The following is a 20,175-nucleotide window of genomic DNA, read 5'->3' on the forward strand; positions in this document are numbered from 1 at the left end:
TATGTATTAATCTCCTAATGTATTTCCAATATGTATATCGAATTTAAAATTATAAAAAAATTACTAAATTCTAAATTCTTTACTCTTAAATTGACAATTAAAATAAAATAACTATATATATATATACATATATATCTATTTAAATATATATATATATCTATTTAAATATACATATATATATTAACAAATTATAATTATTTTATTATTATTTATTTATTATTATTTTTCTTTAAAAAAAAACTAAATAACAAATAAAATAATAAATAAAATAAAAAATTAAAATTAAAAAAAACAAAAAAAAACCTAGTGATGGCTAGTGATGGCTACCAAGGTAGTGGTGCTACCATAGGCAGCTAACGCTACCCTTAGGTAGCGTTGCTGTCCTATGGCAGCAGCCGCTACCTTTGGGTAGTGCTGTTGTCCTAAGGCAGCAACCACTACCCTTGGGTAGCATTGTTGCCCTATGGCAGCAGCCACTACCAAAGGTAGAACTGCGTGGGTAGAGGCATAGCCTCCCCACATAATTTAATAAATTAATTTTTTTTTTTAAATTATTATTTTTTATATATTTTTTTAATAAATTTTTAACAGTAATAATAAAAACAATTATTTTCCAATAATTCCCTTTTCACAGAATTTAAGTAAAATAATAAAAAAAAACCAATATTTTTCCCATTAATTCCATTATCACAGAATTTAAGTAAAATAATAAAAATCACAATATTTTCAAATTTAATGAACCCAAATAAATTTAATGTGTAATTAAATTTATTTTCTTAAGGTAATTAAAACCATTTCTCAGGTAAATACCCTTTCTCACAAATCTTACAATTTCCATGCATCCTAAAATCTGACAAATTTCTATAATAATTTCTCTTAGTTTTCTCAAAATTACATACTTCCCATAAATTAGAAATACACATCAGGCATGGATTTAAAAACAAAACTCGAATTCACCAGAAGAAGGTTTGTATTTAAAAATAACTTTACACATACACACCAATCAAAGAAAAATAGGAATATTTACTAAAAACCCACAACTAAGAATTCATCCAACTTGGTATAGCTTTCCTGGAAAGAATCTGTAGAAGAGCCCTAATCCCTTCAATAACTTCCAATAAAATTTCTTCACCTAAATTCTAGACATGTTCTTGTGTAACTAAAATGAAGACCTAACCCCTATTTAAACTAAAATTCTAGGTTCAATAGCTTTTTCACAAAAAACCTAAATTTAGAATAATAGTAATTTTTATTTTATTTTCTAAATTTATCACATGCAATAATTGAAAAAAACATTATTCTTTCTTTTCTTTTCTCATGCACATTAATTAATTTTCTAAATAAAAAATTAAAATAATATTTTAATTCTAATTAATCCTTTTATTCATTTATTTAATTACAACTTTAGAAAATAATAAATACAATTAATCTAATTTATTTTTAAAATAAAAATATATTTCTAATACCATGCAACTTAATTAAATAATTTCTTTAATTAACTAAATTTATAATCTCAATGCATAAACAATACAATAATGAGATAATTTCATAAACTTAATTAATTAATTAAGTAAATCCACTAAAACACTCAAATTAAACAAATCTCAAGCAATTTCCCATAAAAGATAAAATGACAAAATACAAAGACCGAACTAACTGACAAGACGACCAACTGACGACACTCATACGAGTGCAACTGAGTAAAAATAGGGTCAACTACTATCTCCTCCACTTCCATCGAAAAATATAAGGCACGCTCAGACCTGTGAAGCCAGGTGAAGACGATACCCTGTACCTACCCGGTACTTGTACCTGCAATATCCTGCATCACCGAACCACACATGCATATATATACAATATAGAAAACACAGCATACACACCGATGAAGGAGAATCGCGACGTTCCCTATCTCACTGAAATGAGTGAAGGAAAATCGTCCCCTTGCATCCAATACACTCACAAACACACAACATATAATTACACATTGCATAGATAAAGTAAGATGTCAGTACATAGCAATAATCCATAAAATGCCATAAATCACAAATACTGAAATACTACAAATAAATTATACATCTCATCTCCAAATAAAGCATAATGTCATAAAAATCTGAATAATATATCATGGTAATGTATCCACTGAAAAACAACCAATAATAAAATATGAGTCTAATGAGTTCAAACTAGTAGGGGTACTACATCCATCAACTCCTTTGTCAGCGCCACATCCTCAACCATGTGGGTCTGACATCTACTCCCGCAAATTGTGCACAAATAAGATGTGGATCCATCCACAACAGCCTCGTCATTCGTCCCTATACATTTTCCCAAGAAATTGACACACACATGCTGAATGGTCTCTCTGTCGCCACCTGGAGCAACTAATGGCTCATCATCCAGTACAAGAGGGTGTGTTAACTATGTCCCATTCTAGATGATGACACTAGTTAATGATGTGGCCACTTGAAGAGTTTGTAGCTCCATCAAATCTTTTAGCTCTATCAGGATAACTTGATGCACCTTGGGTTTGGGTTCTAGGGGGCGATGACTCTCTGGGGTGAATCGCCTACGGGCTCCAAGTCTATCTTGGGCAGAGCCACCACCTCTACCATGGAACTCTCTCATGCCAAAATAGTTTGGCCACACATTGAGGACAAACTCATAGTATACGTTTCTCAAAAAATACAATGGCACCTCATAATTATTACAAGGTGGATCATCAAAGATCATCCACCACCTCTACCAAATAAGTTTCTTCACTGCACATTGGTACACAAATGTATGGGAAACTTCTTTGCATTAAGAGGTAATGGCTGACTAGTTTTAGGATCAACAAAAAGGGCATATATTTGTTGTTTACTAATATTTTTGTTTTTCACTCCCTCATATGATAACCCACTAGCATAGTATTGATGACACATATCTCTAAAGTTTTCCCATTTTGTAATTTGTGTGGAAATGGTTGTGGCACCACTAGCTAATGTTTCTAGGCTAGTGGCGAGGGATTTATGATGCTCAAGCTCAGATGTTTTCAATTTTTTAATCAATCCATTTATTTTAGATGTGTTTTGCCCTAATTGATTAATCATTTTCTCTTGTGTTTCAGGTGTATGGTCAAAAGGAGGAATTGGAGTTGTATCTTGTGGGTATTGGTCGCGGTTTTCAGGAGGTGAATCTTGTTGTTGTTGCTGTGGATTATTAGAATCTGGTTTTTGAAAAATAAAATAAAAAAGCCTAATCAAAATAAACCAAATTAAATTCAAAACATAATTTTTTTTGAATAAACAAGAAAGAAAGACAAAAATTAAGAAAAAATAACCTTGATCCATAGCATTTGGTGGAGAAATGTGGCAGCCTGTTCACGATTTTGTGGAGAAAATAGAGGAAAAAATGTTGCGGTCATGGGGAAAATAAGACCTAGTCGTTTAAAAAAAAAATGTGACAGGTATCGCGTACACTATTTTTCAGGACTTAAAACAACGTACGTGCTCACTTTCCTAAAAACACCGCGTATGCGATATATTTCTTTAGGCTCAGGAACAACAAACCTAAGGGTGTACGTGGTGATTTCAAATTTTAATACTATGTATGCGCTGCTTGTTTTTTCATGTTTTTTTTAGGTGGTGTCCATTTTCCTGATCACCATCTTTGTGCACATACCCCATGGGAGAATACTCTTTTGAACCATCCTTATGTCTATCAAAATGACCAATTTCACAAAGGTCTCAAGGACAACTGTCAACATCCAAGAAAAAATCTTCACAACCCATCAAACTCTTTGATGGTATGTTTATTCAAGTAGGAACACTAGCAAAAGAAACCTAAGAAAAGGATTTCTTGAACTGGTTATAGAAGGATGACGAGGACACACAAGAAACAATGTTAAGTGTAACAATCCGAACATAACAATATGGCAATTGATTTATAATCATGTAAAGGATGGGATACATTGGAAAAGGTCTTATTGGAAAGTGACAAGAGTATCATAGAATAAATTCAACCACACTTGCAAGTTTCCAAGGACAAATCTAGACTAGGATATGGACAACATCAATGTCAACCTGATAAAAAAAATCAACAACAATAATCCGCATGGAAATAGAATCAACAACAAGAAACCACATGATGACAACAATAGAAACATGAAATAACACAACAATACAAGGTGAAAAAAGCAATCCAAAAGCAAAAAGATGAGGAATGCACACAACAACAAAAATAATTTTCCATCAGAAAAGAAGAAGAAACTTAAAATTTCTATGAGCAATTCCATAAACTATAGGACATGTCTGACACACATTCAAATGAATGAGAATGGGATACTTGTTGTGATGTAATTTAAGACATTGATATAGATGTAGTTCATACATATACTCCTATACTCTGTGAAAGAGAAGGCTCAGGGTCTTGATCATTTGAATTTGGACCACAACATATTTATGATGTTAGTGAGAGTGAGAAAATCTGATACGATATGGGAAATCCTGAGGAGATTTCCATCATAGGCCTTGATCATATTGATAACTTTGAAAATGTCTCTATCATGACCCTTACAACATTAGACCTTAATCCACCTAATGATTCCTTACCCCAACTCATAGACATGGAACAACCTGAACAACTCAATATACCGATCTTCTCAGATGATGGCACTATTGTCCATTACCTCTATTCAGTAAACCCTAAAACATGCTCAACCAGTGAAAATCATAATGATATCTTCAACCAGGGTAGTGTTAGCAACAACCAAGAAGGAAGACTGAGAGGGGGGGGTAAATCAGTCTTCATCGAATCACTAAATTCAACAATAAAAATAGATCTGATAAACTATAGCAATAAGACAGATAAGAAAATTTAAAGGACAACACACAACACCGAGATTTTGATGTGGAAAACCCAATTAAGGGAAAAAACATGGTGGGAACCTACCCATAGTAAGATGATACTCTGCAGTAGTATGTGAAAATATTACAGTCAGGAATGCACATGCATTCGGGCATACTTCCTCGAGCTCACTAATCAAATATAATGGCTCAGAAGGCTAAAACCCTCAGGGAAGTCTCACTGACTTACAACAGGATTCTGACTACAATCCAGAAGAAATGAACTAAAATAATAGCATCTCCAAATGCCTGATTACAGTTCCTGTTAAGCATAAATGTCTTCTCTGCAACACCAATCTCTTCTCAATCACAAAACCAAAGGATGAATCACTTATTCACATGTAAAAATCTCTTTGATAATGCAGACATAACATCGACACCCAAATTACATGACAACATTACCTATATATTTAAATCATCAACCTTGACAATAAGGTCGGCTAAAACCTCAACCCTCAATTACAAAATTACATCACACGATACAAAGATCGATCACCAGACCAATATAATGATTTACTTGATATAACATGAACCTAAATCAAATTCTCAAACACTCAACTCCACCAGAAATCACACCAAGATCAATCGCAACACGCTACGCCACTAGGAAAACCTCATAATACAAAAATCATCATTGATTGAAAAAAACCACAAAAACTTGTACAATGATCAATGCAGATCACCAAAAAAAATAGGAAACAAATAGGAAACACCAGAAAGAATGTTAGAATCATTAGGAACAACTGCACCAACACCACTTATCAAATCTTCATCTGACAACGTCTGAAAACTCAAGAACACAATCAATCAACAACTATCACAAAGAAAGATAACTTGTAGAGCACCAAATCAAGATCCATATGAAATGAAGATACAAAAGACCATCCCAAGAAATATCCCAAAATCTCAGTATAAGATATGATCACACCAAAAAATACTGGAGGATATACTAAACTCTGCAAAACAGTGATCAACAAAACAACACTACAAATCGGATCAAAATATCTTCTCAATCTGCAATCACTGGAGAAAAACATAGGAATATGTTGACATCAATGACAACAACATATACTAGCAGCAAAAATGACCAACATAATCCAACAGGGAGTGCCAAGTTTTTTGGTCGCAACAAATAAAACACAAAAGGGATCCAATGGTGAAAACCATTTAATGGTAGTATTAGATCACAAAAAAGTAAAAAGAAAGGACATATCCAATGGTGAAAACCTATTTGAGGCACTGACAGATGAAATACTTGGTACTCTTCCTGGGCACTATTAGTAGAGATCAAAAATATTGATTGAGCCAACACAATAAATAAACATAAGCACAACAAAGATAGCAAAGACATTGCATCTAGCGGCATCCTTAACATATCAAGAGAAACCAGGTTTCACAAGGTTTTTTTGAAGAAAAGCAAGTCAACTTCACTTGGTCATATGCAGATATGCCAAGAGTAGATCCATATTTAATCATGCATCATTTATCAATAGCTCCAGGAGATAAGCCTGTCAAACAAAAGTTGAGAAAAATGAATTCACATGTGGTACTGCTAGTCAAAGTAGAACTAAAGAAACTACTGGATGTCAGTTTTATCCGACCAATCAACTATGAAGAGTGGATTTATAACATAGTACCTATTTCAAAACCTGACAAAAGTATCATGATATGCATTGAATTCAAAGATATAAATAAGGCTTGTCCTAAGGATTATTTTCCTTTACCCAGTATCGGCACAATTATAGACTTAACAACAGTTAATGCCATGTTATCACTTATGGACAGTTTCTCCAGCTATAATCAAATAAAAATAGCACCAAAAGACAAAGATAAAACATAATTCACATGCCCATGGGGTACCTACTGCTGGAATGTCATGCCTTTTGGCTTAAAGAATGTAGGAGCATTCTATCAACAAGTAATGACCACAATCTTTCATGATATGATGCACACGTTCAAGGAAGACTATATAGATGACCTATTGGCCAGATAATTTATAAGAGAAGGACATCTAGAGATTCTTGACAAAATCTTTCAAAGGTTGGAATAATTCAATGTGAGACTAAACCCCCAAAAGTGTATCTTTAGTGTAACATCCGAAAAACTATTGGGATACATAGTATCAGAAAAGGGAATCGAAGTGGATCCTGCAAAAGTACAAGCAATCATGGAGATGCCATCTCCTAAAAATATCAGTCAACTAATATCTCTACAAGGATGGCTACAATCCATCAGAAGATTCATTTCTCAACTAGCGATAAGTGCCTCCCTTTCACTCACCTACTCCACAAGAATGTTCCTTTCAGATGGGAGGTAAAGTTTGCAAAATAATTCCACCAATTAAAGAAGTACTTGATGAATCCCCCCATATTGGTGCCATAAATCACATACAAACCTCTACTTCTCTACATATCAGCCACTGAGGTATCTTTAGGAGCTTTATTAGAAAAGGAGGATTCAACAAGAAAAGAAAGAGCGATCTACTACATCAGCAGAACATTGAATGGATATGAGCTCAACTATACCTTTATTGAAAAGTCTTGTTTGGCTGTGGTTTTCACTTCTAAAAATTTTTGACACTATATTCTGTCACACAATCAAGCTAATAGAAAAAATAGACCCATTAAAGTATCTACTCAACAAAGCTTCTTTAACAGGAAGACTAGACAAATGGGTGATGATTTTGAGCGTATTTGACATTCACTACATAGACAAAAGAGAAATCAAAGGTCCAACTATCACAGATCAACTAGCAGAAGCTCCATTGCAAGACAATCATCCAATGCATGTTGAATTTCCAAACACAGTTTTCCTGACAGTCACAACACAACCATGGGTTTTGTACTTTGATGGATCATACACACAACATGGATCAGGTGCCGACATCTTATTCGTCACTCCAAAAGGACACACTATTATATGATCTTATAGATTAATGTTCCCTTTCCTAAATAACATAGTTGAGTATGAAGCCCTGGTCACAAGAATCAAGTTGGCGATAGAATGGAAGATCAAAAAGTTACAAGTCTATGGAGATTACCAATTAGTCACCAATCAGGTTAATGATGACTATCAAACAAAGGATGACACGCTGATGCCATACAAAAGAATGGTGGATGACTTCAAGAAATAATTTGTGGATATCAAATTCGAACAAATCTGTAGGTTGGATAATAAAGCTATAGATGCCATGGCAACTATTGCCTCACTCCTACAAATACCAGAATTCAAAGTCATTATGAGTTCTTGGTGGACCAATCATTTTTCCCTGCCCACGACAATCCTGAATCCTAGGTCATATGCCACCTAGTCACTTCCAACTCACCACTCTATGTGAAGATCTATTCCTACCTAACGGATAATACCCTTTCACTTGATCTATCTAGAAACTAGAAACACAACTTTATAAGTGAAGCTGCTCATTATACCCTAACCGCTAATACACTTTATAGATGAGGTCTTGATCGTAATGAATCTGAAACTGCCTTACAAGAACTTCACGAAGGTATTTGTGGAACACATTCAAGTGGTCCTACTATAACCCATAAAATTCTAAGGATGGGATATTATTGGCCGACCATGGAAAAGGAATCATACTTGTTTTCCAGAAATTGTCCAAAATGCCAAATTCATGTCAATCTTATACATGCACTGACATAGGAGCTGCAACCGTTCACTACAGCATGTCCATTCTGTCAATGGGGACCCGACTTAGTGGGAAAGATTAATGCTTCCTCATCAAATGGACATAAGTTCATCATCACCACCACTGAGTATTTTACAAAGTGGATTGATGTCCCTCCTTTAACTATGGTTACTAGCAAACAAGTATCCTCTTTTATCCTAAATTATCTCATTTGTCAGTATGACATTCCTAGTTCCATTATCTCTAATAATGGAAGAGCATTCAAAAATCAATATGTGAAAGAACCATGTGAACGATTCCATATCCAACTTCGTTTCTCCACACCTTATTATCTATAAGGGAATGGACAAGCAAAGGAATCAAACAAAACCATCCTGAAAATCCTAAAGAAAATAGTGAACGATGCTCGTCATGATTGACATGTAAAACTCAACCCAACATTATGGGCCTATAGAACTAGCATCTGCACACCTACATGAGCTACACCATACTCACTTGTGTATGGATCAAAGGCTATTTTACCTATTGAGTTCAATATTCCATCACTCAGAGTATCATTGAAGGGACTCATTCTAGATGAGGAATATCACGTAAACAGACTGCAAGAGCTAGAGCTGCTAGATGAGCACCGACAACGTGCTTTTGAACACCTCAAAGCGTATCAACAATGCATGTGCAAGAGATACAACCTGTTGTTCTCAAAATCCGATTCACTTTAAAACACTTATAGTCATATGATAACTCTGTATGCAGAAGAGAGATTAAAGAGAAGGAAACTTATAGGACAACATATGAAAAGGTTTGATTAACCTTCTACACTTCGAACTTATCTAAAGTTCAGGCGGGTATACCTTTGTGAAATGAATTCACACTTTTAAAAGATAAATCCACAGTAAACCAGTCTAAAAACCAGTGGATCTTATCACCATAAAACTAATTGAAACAAAAGAATGAAACTTATACTCATGTTCAGTATTGATCTACAAGATGTATAGAAGATAACCTTAATAGATAGCAGTGCCTTATCCAACGTTACAGAGTCATCTAAGTTCAAACAATACTTCCACAATCAAACATCTCTACATATTCCATCAGTTTGGCTTTTGCAGATCCCTATATATGCCTGACACACATAAGAATTTATTAATTCCCCTCCTGAAGAGAAAAGCTAAGAAACTTATTTACTGAAAATTGCCTTGCAACCCATATTCAAAAGGAATAACCCTAGATTACTCAGAATGAAATAGTAAACATTTGCAAACATACTTGAAGACAACACAAAGTTTAAACTTAAAACCAATGATCTGTGTATTAATATTTCTTTTGAAAGTATTACAAAAACATTCGAATATTCTCCATCAAACTTGAAAAAAGCTCAGATAAATTTCTGCAGCGTTTTCTTACAATTCCTTGCGATCATCTTTTCTACTCGTCCTGGTATCCATTTATAACAATATGGATGCACACATAGCTTTGGACTTTCCTAGGAGATTTTGTTACAATCATTACTTCTTAAGAAGAAGTTACAAAACCTTTTACAAATGCGGTTACAAGTCTCTTTCAACATCCATGGCTTCTTCCTCTTGTTGTTTTGTTGTAACATTTTCTAACTGCTCCACATCAAGCACTGCATACTTTCTTGTCCATTCCTGATACACCTCATCAATAGGCCATGAGAAGTTAGTTACTTTTGCTTTTGTCTTGGCTAATCTTTTCCAAGAATTCCTCATTTTATTGACCTCTGAATTCAGGAAACCATAATGAGATTTGATTTTCTCAATCTCTTCAATTGTTTTGACAAATATGGAGGCATCCTCTGATTAAACAATTCCTTTTATTCTTAGTGACAATTTGGCTTCTAATTCCTTAAGCCATATTTGTTTGTCCTTTAATTGGGTTGGGCTGACAAAACCTCCTGGGAGTAATTCAAAAACTTGATCAATGTACTCTTTCTTGTAAAAGTTGATCTTTCTATCTGCATTATCTACTCCTTCTACCAACTTTACTAAATCCTTTGTCATATCATTTGTAGATTTAATAATAGGGCCAGCCCCTACCTCATAGTAGGATACACAAATCAGATCTATGTCCTGCTCTCTGGGTCTCCATTTATCAAAAATAGGCATTAATACAACCTTGTCCCCATTTAACTCATTCCACATTTCCAAAATCTTACTCATGTTGTTATACATTAGTGAAGGCCCTATAGTGTTAGCAAAACTTAAAATTGCAGCCTTTACTCTCTCTTCATATTTCTTTGCATATATAGCTTGAGCCTATTTTAAATTCTCCAATTCATGAGGAGTGATCTCAATCAACTAAGAACTAGAAGGTGCTAGAGATGGTGGGAACTCAATAATGGGGCTGGTAGGTGGAGGTCTTGCAAGAGAAGAGGAGATCATCAAAGTTGAGGACTCACCTTGATGTTATTGTCCTACCAACTGGCTTTGTAGCTTAGCGATGATGCTATCTTTACCCCTTACCTCTTCCTTGGCACTATTGTAAGCTTTCAAAATTGTCTCCAACTTAAATTGGAGATCTGCCTTTTCCTTAGCCTCTCTTTCTGCTACTGCAACACTAAACTTTGCAGCCTCTAGCACAGTGCTAGCAGCTTCCACTACCCCAGTTCTCTGCACTCTTTTCACTATCATTCCTACAAGGTAACTTGACCCTGGGGTGTCCTTATTCCTCTTATTTTCATATCTTTTAAGAGACCACATGACCAATGCATCATTATATTTGCTGAAAGTGACTCCCTCCATAGGTTTGGTCTCCTTCCTTACTGCCTCTAAAACCAAGGCATCTGCTATGTCCCATTTGGGGAGAATAAGTACCCCAGCCTGTGCTACCATGTCTCTTCCCTGTTCAAGAGTGATGGTATTAAACTCATCAACCATTTCTTTCTTTATCTCTTCCTCCACCATAGTTGGATCTTTGTGGGGCTGCTCACCTTTCCTCTTTTCACACCTAGCATTAAATTTATCAATGTTCTGCTTCCAAATAAATTGCATGAAATCTCTTGATGTGACAAAGTTATTGTCAGCCAAGAAATCCTCATTGGCTTGCTTGATCTCAGGATCCCACTCCTGACATTTGAACTCATTAGTAGTAATGTTCACCTTAGCAGTAAGGGGCTCTTCTGGAATTCCCTCTTCCACTTCGTCATATGTGTATACTATCTCTCCAAGACTACCTAACTATAACAGTTGCTCAGCTGCTGCCTGTTCATCTCCTATATGAATAGGGGATTGAGAGGGGGAGTATAAAGGTTCATTAGATTGCACTTCCTTTCGCACTCTTTGTTTCTTTGGGCTATCTTGAATGTCAATGACATCCTGTATCTTCCTCTTCCCTTTTGAGGTAGAGGGCTCCCCTGTTGTAGGCATCAACAAACTATAGTTGGACTTCTTATGCAACATGTAATCACTAAGAGGGATTACTTTGGTAGATGCAGACCTATTTAGAACCAGTCTTGCTTTCTCAGGGTTGTTCTTAATTACAACCTCCCTCTTTTCTTTCAATGTTTGCATCACATCCTCAAAACAAAGAATTAAGAACTTTATCTTCTCTTCAAAGGGGTGAAAGTTAGACAAAGGGTCATAACTAGTGTCAAATTGGTGCACAAAGTCTAAAGCCTTTTTGTAGGCCACCCACTTTTCCTTCCTCAGCTCTTGCTCATCTAAATCAAACTCATTCCTAATGAGGTCTTCAGGAAACTAGAACTGGTGGGGTCTGCCTCTGCATATTGCCTTTTTTCTGAACATGCCATTGAAGAAATCTTTAGGGTTAGCACACCAAGATACTGTAGTTGACAAATGATACGGTTGGAGGAAATCTTCAAAACACTTCCAACCTCCTTTAATTATCACAAATTGATGTGCTATGGTAACTGTAGGGAAAATGGTCCCTTTACCTCTGCCTCTTGCACACTACCAATTTGTCTAAGGATCTCTGCAGTTCCCACTTTAAGAGGGACCTAATAGGGCAACAATAATGGAGTACCTTTGAAACCATATACTCTGAAAACTGTGGAGACAGGGTATAAGTAAATATCACTCCAATTGTGGAAAATTTTAACGTTCTCAGCAAACTATTTTGGCCTAATGAATTCCAAAAGAACCTTAGGGACTCTTGGATTCTCTGAACAGATAAGAGTCCTAATATTAGATGCAAAACATTTATCAAACTTTAAGAAGGTTGCATCTTCTCAGTCCCATGATAGCATTGTACTCCATAACTGCACTGGCATCTTCTCTCCATCTTTCTCTTTCACAATATCCATTCCACTTGCAAAATAGTCACCACCCTTGAACAAAAATAAATGCATAAGGAGGGAGTATCATCCAAAAGGCCTATCCACTTTCCCATTCTTTATTCCTATCAATCCTTCATGGATGGCATCAGTGATATAGGAAGCATAGTCAAAAGTCACTGCCAAAGAAGGGTTCAAAATTTGAGCAATCATTAACATATAATGAGTTGGCATATTTGCCTTAGCATCTTCTCCTAAAATTTGGTAGAGTGACCAGTACAATCCTTTGGCCGTAAGGGTAAATAGATTTAAAGAAAAAGGTTCCTCAGTGTTAGGTCGTATAACTGTTAACCTGCCTATCTTCACAAAGAATTCTTTTAGAGGCCCATTTCTAAGGTGATTCCTCTGCACACTATAAACTTGAGCTAGTGATTTAAAATTAATAGGCTCTAGAAAATTGGTAAACTCACTAAGCCCAAAAGCATTTCTGAACTCCTCATTATTTATTTCAATGAGGGTTTTCCCACTTATATCCTTAACACTTCTGGTGATTGGGTCATAGTTGTGTGCAACTTGAGTTAGGAGATCCACATCCATGAATACTCCAGGGACCACCAATTTGCCTACATCTAGCTCCCAGATACTATTGATTGGGGCTGGGGAGTTTCTCATACCAAATCCAACTTTAAATAATCCCAACCTAGACAACCCAATTTGAGGGTCTCTTAGCCAGTTGCCTTTGTCATACAATCCCTCTCCTATTTTTAGGCGAGGAGCTCTTGGCACTAGTTCTTTTACATTTTCTGCCACATTAGTTGACATTGTCAACTATTATAGGAAATCATCACAAATATCCCTCTCCTAGTAATTAACCTTTCATGAGAATTCTCTTTTAGGTGCCATCTTAAAAACTATGCAAGCAATTTAATTGCTAGCTCCAGCTATTCTGTAATAAATGAAAACCTCAACTAAAACACACTGTCAAGTAACTGCCAAATAGGAGTACAAGAGAACCTATTTTTTGCTTGAAGAAATCCGCTTTGCAATTGAAGAAATTTGCTTTGCAAGTGAAGAAATTTGCTCTACAAGTGCTTCTCTGCAACAACTTTTCAAAATGATGCCTTCATTCAATTGATCCGAGATCATATATGGTAGTTAGGCTCTTAACTGCCACATTGATACCGCATGCTTCAGCCATCCTTTCAAAATTGAATTCATAGAGGAATTCAAAAATTTCACTCCAATGGGTCACAACATGCTTGTATATTTTCTTTTCGCTCTTTCGACATTTCGCAGAGCATAACATCCTAGCAATTTCGCTAAATGAAATTACGTCAGCTGTCCGATCAAATGAGACTTGATCGGTCTTTATACTGCTTTAACCTTTTTGCCTTTGCATCGGGCCCTACCTCCTTTTCGCCATTTCGCAAGCTTTAATCCTCAGGCAGTTTCCTTTCGTGAAGCTACGCCAAGCGTTAGATGGAATTCTAACCACCCGACCTTTAACTTCTACTGGGACCGTCAACTTTTTCATTAATAGTGCCTCATCTTAATGGCTAACAGTTTTTTGCTATTTTGCAGAGGTTAATCCGCTTGCATCTTCAGGCCACAAAACAACGAGAAGTGTTGGATCAATCTTGAGATGACCATCTTTTAAGTGAGACCTTTATCCAGACATTGCTTACCCCGCTTATTCATCGGTTAACAAATGCCACATGGCATTCGACCATTAGCCCTAGAAAACTCTTTGGGTTTAGTTCAGAGTCAACCACATGTCTTACTTCCTACATAACCACTGGCTACACCTTGGTGGGCCCTTAATCACCTTTTGAATTATGTGTCAATTAACACATCACCATAAAGCTTTACAAGAAGTAACTGCTGTCACTCTACGTCATGCCCAGAAGAACCTCTTTTTCTCTTTCGCCATTTCACAGGCCTTAATCCTCATTTGATTTGTGGCCACAAAATGGTGAGAACCCTTGGATCAAAACAGAGTTGATCCTCTTTTACCTTTATGCTTTACCTATTCTTCAGGCCTGCTAGCTCTTTTGCCATTTCATAGCCTTTAAAACACAAGCATCTTACCTTCATGAACACATGCAGACCATTAGATTATATCAAACTTGTGTGATGTTTAACAACCTACTTGAATCTGGCAGACGAGGGTCATTTGACTCAACTTTATCCACCTGGTGTCTAGTCACTCCTGAACTGACATGTCAACCTTTTATTCGCTGAGAGAAAACATCGGGATCCACTGTATCCTTGCCACCTATATTTGCCAGGTCACTTCTTATCTCGCAGCATGACTCATCTTCTTGGACCCACCCGTTAGTCCTTAAATCCAATCCGCTGACCACTTTTATTTTCGACCACATGTCATTATCTTAATTGCCATCTCAACCAGCTGGACTGCTTGCTTGGAACACCATGTCATTTCGCTGTTTCATGAAAGCTATCTTTCGAGCATCTTTCTCTTGCAAAACTACGTTAGCCGTTAGATTTTTGAGAACCTGTGCATCTGTTATGCTTCTTATAAACCTCTCTTGTCCGAGCCAAAAACCTTTCACTGTTTCGCAGAGCATAACATGTGAGCATCTATCAGCCACGAAATAATGCGAGCTATTGATTTCTTTTGAACTTGATTGCCTTTTAGCCGTGGAAAAGTCTTCACCACTAGGTCCCGCAAAACCCTTTTGCCATTTCACGAAAGGTAACTTACTCGCTCGTTTCGGCTGCGAATCAACGCCAACTATTATATCCTGAGCAAGATGGAGTCTTGTTAAACCAGATCCAATGGACACAGCCGAACATGCTTTTTCCTTTCTCTATTTCACATAGCTTAACACACCTGCAACTTCGCCTAATGAAATAGTTAAAGTTGTAGATTCATCTAGAAGTTGTGCGACACTTACTGGACCCGACAACATTAGAAGGAAAAAGGCATAAGGCGTATATTTTTCAAAATTATTTAATGACCGCCTAGGCAAATAACAAGGGGGGACACTTCACACGACCCCAAGACCCATTACTTAAGTGAATAATGTAACGCAGGAATAGAAACCTGAGGGTTTTAATCAAACATTTGAGCAATTTAAAACTAAAACCCTTAAAGACCTAAAATAGATTTGAAGCAGTTAATAGCATACCTGACTCAAAATTTCAAAAGACCTAGCCAATCATGGGAAAAGAAAACCCATTTCTTGAACACTGATAACAGCAGCTCTGACTGTGGCTGATTGATCTCAAGGTCAACACAAGAAACTCAGGAAACTCAGGAGAAATAGACCAAAACACAGACCCAAATGAAAACAACAGGAAGCAAACAAAACAAAGTATATACAAACAAAGGACCTACTGTGCATGGACTTCAAAAGAAATAATGTTTCAGGAATTGTCCATGCATTGGAAATTCCTATACTTCATCATTCATATTTTTCATAAAATAAGAATCCTTTCCATTTAAATCACAGACCACAAAAGGGCCCATCCATAATGATTCAAATTTCTTATGTTTTCCCTTGTCCTGTCCTCTTGCATTATAGTGAAGAACAATATCATCAATTTGAAACTTCCTTAATGATGTCCTTTTATAAAAAAGGTATTTGGACTACAATTGGATCTTCAGATTTCTCTTATGAGCTAGAGCTCTGATCTCTTCCACTTTCACTATTTGAATCAGTCAGTTTTTCATAGGTTCAGATAGCTCCATGTCTTCAGCTTGCAGGAATTTATAAACTGGAAGAAGATTGTTTACTGGCAGTCTAGCTTGTGTACCATAAACTAGTTCAAAAGGTGACATTCCAATGGCCTTCTTGATTGTTACTCTGTCAGCCCACAAGGCTAATTTCAACTTTTGGTCCCAAGATCTCTTGTTCTCTTCCAGGGTTTTTGTGATGATTCTCAAGAGGCTTTTATTACTAGATTGAGCTTGTCCATTTCCCTAAGGGTGATAAGGTGAAGAGTAGGACATGATTATTCCATGACTAGTACAAAATCCAACAAACTCTTCTAACCTGAAACTCATGGCATTGTCCATTACTAATTTTGTAGGTATTCCAAATCTAGTTATAACATTGTCCATCAGGAAGTCAATGACAACTTTACTCGTAGCTCTTCTTGTGGGAATGGCTTCAATCTATTTAGTAAAATAATCAGTGGCTACTATGATCCATCTATGACCTCTTCCTGATCTCTCAACAATCTCTCCAATAAAATCAATGCTCCATTGGACAAAAGGGGCTTCCACTGTGACTGGATTTAGGGGTAAAGCTCCTTCATACTTCAATTTGGATGAAATTTTTTGACATGGGTCACATTTTCGGACATGTTCATGAGCATCCTTGAATAAAGTAGGCCAATAGTACCCAACCTGGATTATCTTACCAATAGTTGTCTTAGCAAAGTAATGGCCTCCACATACTCCATCATGCATTTCAATCAACACCCTTTTAGCCTGGAATTCATCCAAACACATTAGCAGTTCTCTATCTCTTTTTCTCCAAAATAGATCACCTTGAATGAGAACATATTTTTGTGACTTGAGTTTCAAAGTCATTCTCTGATTATGTGTCATTCCTTCTAAAAATGTACCATCTCTTAAAAATCAGACTATCTCTGAATACCAAGGTTGCCTTTCAATACTAGTGACTGAAGTACTTTTGATTTCAACAGTTTGTATCTCAACATTCAGAAGATTAGATTCAGTCATGAGCTTGGCTAGACCTAAACCTCTCACCAATTTGGTGATCTTTATTTCCAGGTCAAACTCTTGGATTCTATTAATCCATCTGCACCTTTTTCCTGTAACCTCAGATGGGATAAAATATCCTTGACTGCAGCATGTGGGACATAAGCAGTGATTCTTGCATTCACAAGGTATGGCCTGAAAGCTTTGACAACTTTAACTAAAGCGTAAGCCTGTTTCTCCATGGTTTCATACTTTAATTCTGCTGCTTGCAAAGACTTGCTATAGAAAGCTATGGGATGTTCATATCCCTCATTATCTTTTTGTAACAACCCTGCAGCTACTGTATAATATGAAGCAAAAGAGAACAGAGAAAAGGGCTTACTGTAATCAGGATATTTCAGCACTGGTGCTTCCTGAATGGCCTTTTTAATTTCAGCAAAAGCCTTTGAGGGTTCTTGATCCCAGCAAAACTTGGTATCCTTTTTAAGCAACTTGACAATGGGTTTCACTATCTCTGCAAAGTTTGCAATGAATCTTCTGACAAAGTTGACCTTACCCAAAAAAGATTGAATACCTTTAACATTCTTTGGTTCAGGGACTTTGTTTATTGCTACAATTCTTTAAGGGTCTATTCTTACCCCTTCCTTGGAAACAATATGCCCCAATAATTTTCCTTCGGTGACCCCAAAATGACACTTCTTGGGATTTAATGACACACCAAATTCCAAAGCTTTATTGAACACCTTTTCCAAATGTCCATAGTGGTCATCGGCCTTTTTAGAGAAGCAAGTTAAATCATCTTGATAAACCACCATGATGATATTGATGAATTCTTTGAAGGCTACATCCATAGCTCTCTGAAATGTAGCTCCAGCATTTTTTAATCCAAATGGCATTCTTACATATACATATGTTCCCCATGGAGTAGTGAAAGCAGTTTTGAACTGTTCAGATTCTCTCACTAACACTTGATTGTATCCTAAAAAACCATCCATCATGGACAAAAAATTACAACCTATTACTCTCTGCAGCTTAGCTTCCATATTGGGGGAAGAGTAGTTGTCTTTTAAAGAAGCAACATTCAAATTTCTAAAATCCACACACAATTGAATGTTTCCATTTTTCTTTCTTACTGGGACTAAATTGGAGACCCATGAGGAATGTCTTATAGGTTTGATAATCCCCCCTTCTCTTAACTTAGTCAATTCTTGCTGCATCTTAGTTTCCAATAGGGGATTAATAGGTCTCTGCTTCTATCTGAAAGGGTTAGCATCTGGAAGTAAAGGAACTTCATGTTGGAAAAGGTCTTGTCTATACGCCTTTAGGTCTTCATAAGACCAAGCAAAAACATGTTTATATCTTTTCAATAAATTAATAAGATTAGTTCTGACATGAGGGGGTAATTTCTTCCCAATATATACTAACTTAGGGGATGATTCAGTCTCCAGGTTTACCTCCTCCAACTCTTCTAACTTAGTGGTAGACTGCTAATGTAAGTGACTGTCATTGTAACTAAACATTCTATCTAGCTCTACCAACCCTTTAGGTATCTCATTTGTTTCCAACTGGACCAAGTCATTTCCAAACACTGTTTCCTTATTGTCAACCACCTCCACCAATGCATTGCAATCAATCTTCTATCCATCATAATCATCAACACATTGAATGAACCTAAGAATATCTTCATCATCAGTAAAAACTTGCCAATTATACACATTATCAGGGATGGTAGGCCTAGATTTTATTTCCACAGTGGAGATGCCAGTTAGTGTTGCATCATTATTTTTCAATGCAACATTAGCTAGAAAGTCTACCATAATATTCTTTGATCTCTCTATCCAATTAATAGAAAATGCACTAAAATTCCCAATGACATCCCAAACTGCATGTTTATACTTCTTTAATCTATCATTTTTGGATGCATATTTGGATCTTACTTGAGAGACAACCAATTTTGAGTCCCCTAAAACTTTCAACAGTTGGATTCCATGCCTTTTTGCTACTTCAAGCCCCAATAAGAGGGCTTCATACTCTGCAGTATTATTTGTGCACTGGAAAGCTAGTAAGAAAGAATACTTAAAAGTTATACCTAATGGAGATACAAAAGTAACTCTTGCTCTAGATCCTTCTTTGGAGCAAGCTCCATCAAAATACATCTGCAATAAACCATGCTATTGTGATTCTAGTTTGACTACAATGGGGTCAGTATTCTTCAACTGAGGTAAAATTGGTTGTAGTTTGAAATTTTCAAGATCCACATCAATCATACAATTGAGCATACTAGGATCTACATTTTCAATTACCCTAGGAGCACGTGGTTCTCTGGAAAACTTGATCAGATTCCCATTGATTGGGATGGTAGCATAAGATAAATCAAGTTGGATATTTCCTCCTATTGCTGCTACCCACTGCCTAGACAACAACATACCATAATGGGGTTTAGTGTCAGTAACAATAATGTCCATTTTGTAAGTTGCTTCAGGGAATGCTGCTATTTTTACTTCAACATCTCTCATTGTACCTATCACAGGTACTTCCCTATTATCCATAGCATAGGATTTTCCATATACAGTGGTTACTGATAGTCCTAATTCTTTCATAACACCACAGGGCATCTGTGTGGGGGAAAAAGTGAGACTAGGTTAACATGCCCTAATCCTACCTTTTGACACACATTACGGAATACGAAAGAGCCTAGAGA

The sequence above is a fragment of the Cryptomeria japonica genome, chromosome 1, assembly GCF_030272615.1.
Source record: "Cryptomeria japonica chromosome 1, Sugi_1.0, whole genome shotgun sequence".
In the NCBI taxonomy this organism is placed as follows: Eukaryota; Viridiplantae; Streptophyta; class Pinopsida; order Cupressales; family Cupressaceae; genus Cryptomeria; species Cryptomeria japonica.